Source organism: Mauremys reevesii, linkage group 3, assembly GCF_016161935.1.
Source record: "Mauremys reevesii isolate NIE-2019 linkage group 3, ASM1616193v1, whole genome shotgun sequence".
NCBI lineage: Eukaryota > Metazoa > Chordata > Testudines > Geoemydidae > Mauremys > Mauremys reevesii.
The window spans coordinates 95442125-95448344 of record NC_052625.1 but is presented as its reverse complement, the minus strand read 5'-3'; positions in this window follow the sequence as shown (position 1 = coordinate 95448344).

Sequence of the window (6220 nt, the reverse complement as noted above, 5' to 3'; positions counted from 1 at the left end):
GCACTTAAAATGCCCTATTTGAAAAGCTGCCCAAAAACATATCTTCATTTTGAAAGAAATTGTTCTTATGTGCATTAATGCAGAGCCACCTATTGCCTCCCAAGCGAAATAACCCCTTTATCAGTGCATTGCCCTAGGCGTACAATCTGCCTAGTGAGTGATGGTGACAGGCCTGAAGAGGCATACATGTTACTTTGTGGAAAGAGTGGAGGACACTGCTGGATGTTGCTGAGTAATTTCACTGATTCTCAAAGGAAGGCTGGCCTAGTCTATTAATTAGTAGAGTGCAAATATGATCGATCCTAGGTTCCAGGCATGTCTCAACCCACTACTGCTGCAAAGAACCTTGAAACACACATGTTTTGCTAAAGTGAAATAAAAGTTCCAGGCCTCTGATGCCTCTGGGGTGCTTTTGCCACCTGATAAAAGGGTTCTTTCACTTGCTGCTCTTGTATTACTTTTGAGCGAAGGCCCGCTTTGCCAGCGTACTTGGGTTTCTCTGTGCTGCTCCATCTGAATGAGGCTGCCCTAAATTTAGTGACTCTGGTTACTGAGGAATGGATTCATCCTGCATGGAGCCACCATAGCAGCACCCCTACAACCCACTCCCCTTTGGCCACCGGCAACCAACTAGGACGAGGGAGCCCAAAGATGATTTTTAAAGCCACCTTTGCATGCATACTCCTGAGCTCAACTGAGGGTTCCTCAACTGCTTGTCAGGATCTTGGGCCATATATTTTCTCCTCTTGGGACACCAAATGGGCTGGTTCTCTTCTCCTCAATAATCAAAAGGGATAGAATCTTAATCAGGGCCACCCAGAGGATTCAGGGGGCCCCTCGCTGCCAAATTGCTGCCCAAGACCCCGAGTGGAAGAAGCTCCGGGGGCCCGGGCCCCACGAGAGTTTTCCAGGGCCCCCGGAGCAAGTGAAGGACCCCGCTCCAGGGGCCCTGAAAAACTCTCGTGGGGGCCTCTTCGGGGCCCAGGGCAAATTGCCCCACTTCCCCCCCCTCCCCGGGCAGCCCTGATCTTAATTCATTTTAAATGACATCTGTAAAAACTGACAAGGCATCTAGAGAAACGCAAGGCTAATATTCTAGCTGCCCTCAAGCTCTGTTATTTTCTCCCTTTTACAAGAATGAGAATGAAAATGGGGGTGGGCAAAAGAAATGTTCTCTTACCTGATCACTTCTGTATGAAGGATGATCCTCGCTGGTATCTATAGTGTATGAAGAGAAGATTTAAAAGGCCAGTATAATAAAAATATGGGCAGGAGGAGAGGAAGAGTTTAGGTGTTTTTTTTTTTTTAGCAAAGCAACACAACATTTTGGCACTGTCAATCTTTCTTCACTAGAGGATCCACCTAATCACAAACCCTCCCCTTTCTGTGCAAACAACTTAACTAGATCTTAAGAAAAATACCATTCACTTTCCTCAGCTACAGTCATTTCTGGAGCAATATTTCTGCCCATAGGAAATTAGGGTTTTAGTCTAACAAGCTGTCAAATTACAAAAATGGGTAGTTTGCAGATGACTGTTCTTTTTCAAAGTAAACTGGTGCTCTGACAATGCATCTCGCAAGTTTGCTTTATCCCAAGGCATCCGTCTTTATTGCAAATCTAATAAGCTATAGTGAACTGAAGATTTTTATCGCATCCTTCAGCCATGTGGAGCCCAAAGTGCTTTATTAAATTCACTAACAGGTTGTGCAGATGATGGGCCTACTTATCCCCATCATGTGTGAATAACTCAGTGCGGAGCAGAAACTCCTCACTGATCAGTTCACACAGGATGTTAATTGTTCCCCCTCCCCACATCCCCTTCTGCGGGTTTTGGTCCTGCAAGCCTGTGTGTGGAAATGCAGTAAATCTGCTGGAAATGCAGGCTGCTGCTCCTGGGGCCTCCCGTTCTACTGTCCCGTTTCAACAGGAGACCCAATCAGTTCAGAGTTGGAATATTAGTCATCCACACCGTTTGCTCTCTTGTACCAGCCGAGTGGGATTCCCTCAGCATGGTGCGCTTCCAGTTGATACAGAGCCAGCACAGACAGTTTTTATGTCGTCCCCTCCCCCTGCACCTCTTAACACAGGGGGCATGTTGGAGGTGGGGCATGCTGCACTCTCACACTTCCTGGCTTAGGGGCCGCTATCTTCTGGCTGACTGTAGAGCAGTGGTTCTCAAATTTTTTGTATAGGTGATCCCTTTCACACAGCAAGCCTCTGAGCGCCCCCCCCAACCCCCGGACACACACCTTTATAAATTAAAAATGGGGATTTCAATTTAATTTTAAATTAAATTTTCATTTATTTTGACTTTGGCAGTCAGCACCGCACCTGGCAGGGCTGACAGCTTGTGACCCCCCAGGCAATAACCTCATGACCCCGTTTGAAAACCCCTGCTTTACAGCAACCCTTGTGCTACTCTAAAGTGGCCCAGGCTCAGCGCAGAACATGCCCATTGCTCAAAGAGGCACGGCCTGAGTGAAGCTGAGGCTCTTGGTCAAGGAAGGCTGCTAGAAGTATACCCACGTTTAACAAAAAACAAGGCTGAGAAATACTTCTTAACTATAAATGAAGGCTTCCTTGAGGCAGCTCAGAACCGTACCACACACTCCACTGGATATTTTTTTACTTTACCAGAACCAGAGAGAACCCCCACTGATTCTAACTAGTCTGCATTTGAAGCTAGAGCATGGCACTTTTTCCTTTGACTCTCTGCTCTCTTTTGAGTCTCTCCTGGGTGACAAAAGGAGGGGAGGCATCTCCAGCTGCATGCAGAAGAAAATAGCAGTCCAATAGAGCGTGCCTTATTCAGACCACTCCACTTATGCAGTTTTTCCACGCGAACTTTGCAGAAAATGCACAAATGGTACATTGTGCTTTTCTGAATCAAGTCCATAGTTAATAGTCCAAGTAGTACACATCAACACAATCTCTATTTGAGAAACAGAGGAAGGGCATGTTTAACTATCCGGAGAGTAGCACATTCAGATCAGTGGCTGCCAACAGCTACAGTTCTTGCTGTTCAATGTTTTTAATAACCTTTTCCCTGAGTTATTCCCTCATTGTAGTGTATATGTAGGGTAGTGGACTTATTTAATAGAAATCTATTTTAAAGCATGCATAATAAAATAAAAATGTATAAAAGAAGATCTAGTTGAGGGCTCACCAATTTTAAAGCTGCCTGTGACATGGGTTGATTTTAGGAAAAAAACAAAACTAAACACACCAGGCTGTTTCTCTGTCAGAAGACAGTGAAGACTCATACTTACCAGGCAGCAAGCTGAGAAGCAGCGCTGTTTTGAAAGCTCTCTCTCCCTCTCCGTAGCAGCATTTTGAAAGCTTGTGATGCTTGAAGTCAGAAAGTGTTAATATTATAGCCTATTAGAACAGCATTAAGTCTGAAGATTTCTGGGCAGCGGGGAACTACTAGCTAATACAAACTTGCACGCAGTAAGCTCTCAGTAAACACGAGGAAGTGCCTGTTTTACTTCTCTAGTTGCAGTGCCTCTTTGTTGAAACCTTCAATTTAATACACTGCACCCTATTCTCCTCTCATTCGTGCCAGTGTAAATCAGGAGCAACTCCATTAAACCCAATGGAGTTGGTGTAAAGCAGTGTGAAAGAAAAATCAGGCCCAGTGCATTCTGGGAAAGCACTCAGTGCCAGACTAACTGCTCACTCCCAGTATTGTTTTTCAGGACAAACATACAAAATATAAACTCTGCCGGAGGGTTGAACACTCTGTTTACAGAAATCTAAGTCGTTGAAATTGTGTCAGTTGGTCAGTGAATAAAGATAAACCGTTGCTAAAGCTGTCTAGAGCAGTGATTCTCAAACTGTAGTCCACGAGCTCCATTCAGGTGGTCTGCGGATAGTTCCCTCTAAGGTGTGCGCCTGGGAGGCCACACACAGGAGAATGAAGGGCCACCCACCTAATTAGTGAAGCCACGCAGGCATGGCTCCGCTAATTAGCTGCCTGGACCCTGAAGAAGACGCACATGTAAGGTGAGGTGGTGGCCTTGGCGGGAGTAGGGGACAAGTGGGAGTGGGGTGAAAAGAGGGGGTGGGGGGAATTTGGAATGTGTAGGACTGCGGTGGCCAGAGAAAGAGGAGACTTTCCCCAGCTCCAGGGCTGTGGCTGCCGGGTAGAGATGGCCCTCCTTCCCAGCCTCAGCTGGGGGGCTGCTGTGGCAGGAGAGACCCCCCACACTTCTTCCCAGTTCAGGGGCTGCCATGGAGGGGGAGAGAGGGCACATCCATCACATTAGAAAGGTAAGACTACTGATATTAAAATGAGTTGTGTGCTTTTATTTGTAGAACAAAAAAATGTTTATTATTATTAAGGGTTTTTTTATATAGCACTTTACAATAGTTAGCTAACAATACAAACAAGATCTGGAAATATCATTAATTGGTCCGCCGAGACCCTCAACAATTTTCAAGTGGTCTGCAGAAAAAAAGTTTGAAAACCAATTCTAGAGGACCACATTGCAGCCCAAGTGCCTGGTGGGAATCTGCACCAGTCCTGGCAATCTCCTTAGAGCTGGGGTAGGGGAAAGTGACACTTTGAATGTATTGTTCATCATTGCAAATAGTTTAACATCTCTGAGAATGATGAAAATCATGGTATGTGCTGGTGCTTTAATTGATAGTGTTGTTACTGGATTGTGGGAAATGTTCATTTGCATTGGTTGATTGGGTGGGATATTTGGCCACGGGTGAGTAGAGGTCCTATCATCATTGGGTGGAAGGGGCCATTAGGATGCCACCTGAGGAACGTGTTACGGTGGTGCCTCTGTTCCTCAAACAGCCAGTGGCTTTGTTTTCTTTCATAATGATCTTCTTTGTCCCAATTCATAGACTTAAACATCTTAAAGCCAGAAGGGATCAGCCATGCTGGTCCACATAATGCAGGCCATAGAATTTCACCCAGCAATTCCCGCATCAAGCCCATATCTTGATACCCTTCCTGTGCAGCAGGTGTCTCAGACCAACACCCAACCATCCAAGCAATACTATGTCTGTACAGCAGCTGGGAGTGTGCCTCCCGACACAGGTAGACAGACATACACTAGTGCTGCTGGAGCTACCACATAAACACAGCAATGTGGCCACAGCTGCATGGTTGGCAGCTCTAATACATACTCGGGGGTGGTGGGGGGGGACGGTTGGGTATTCTTCTACTTGGGCGGCTAGACCGAGCCATTGCCTGTACCACCATGGCCCCATTATTTTTAATGTGCTAGCTCCAGCACACTTAGCACACATGCATCTACTTGTGCTGAGAGTCTATGTGTACTAGAACAGTGGTTTTCAACCAGGGATCTGGGGCCCCCTGGGGGGCTGCGAGCAGGTTTCAGTAGGTCTATCATTAGTTTCCTCCATCGCTCTGTTCATCACAGACTGGAGATAATATTGGTTTAAGAACTTGTGCACTCTGGAAGGATATGCTAGGAAACCAGATTAAAAATTTATTCAGGGAGCCTGATTATACTCCCCATCCCCGCTCCCCATTTGGACTGGACACTACTTGATTAAAATGATTTTTGAGAATTGTTCAGGTCTAGTCCTTAAAGTTGTCTTAACTAACTTCTGCCCTGGCTGCATGGGGTCAGGAGAGCACTTGCTGAAACAGATCTTAATGTTTTCTGCTGCTTCTGAGACTCCCCACCTTCCTGCCAGTAGGTGGAGCAGCACTAGCAGTTGATGGGGAAGAGTTGTCGCATCTGGGAGATGCCTATTTCACCCCTTCTTCCTCACAAAAAATCTGTGTGCATCTTCTCTTCCCTGCTACTAACTCTTCCTCCATAGGGAATAGCTTAGCAGATAGAGAGGACAGAAAAGGGAAAGAAGAGAGGAGATCAGGATTATAGCTCCACCTCCTTTCACTACCAGGGGCTGCAATCAGGATTTATAGTTCAGCAACCAGGAAAAAAGCAGATTTTCCTTTGGCTCAAGTCGTAGAGACCTGTGTGTTTCAAGATGAAGGGCCAAGCTTCCAGACACAACAGCTACTCAGGGTGGTCTAAGCAATTCTTAAGCAGAGTCAAAACTGACTGCTTACTAAGTATCAGAGGAATTTTTAGAAAAATCAAAGGCTTGGAAATGAGGATCGCTCCTGGAAACACTGTTTTCCGGGCAATGCTATTATTACTGAAAAGAACAGTAAGGCTCTGGCTGATGTTATCTTAGGCAGTAAAACAAATGGCTGGATAAACA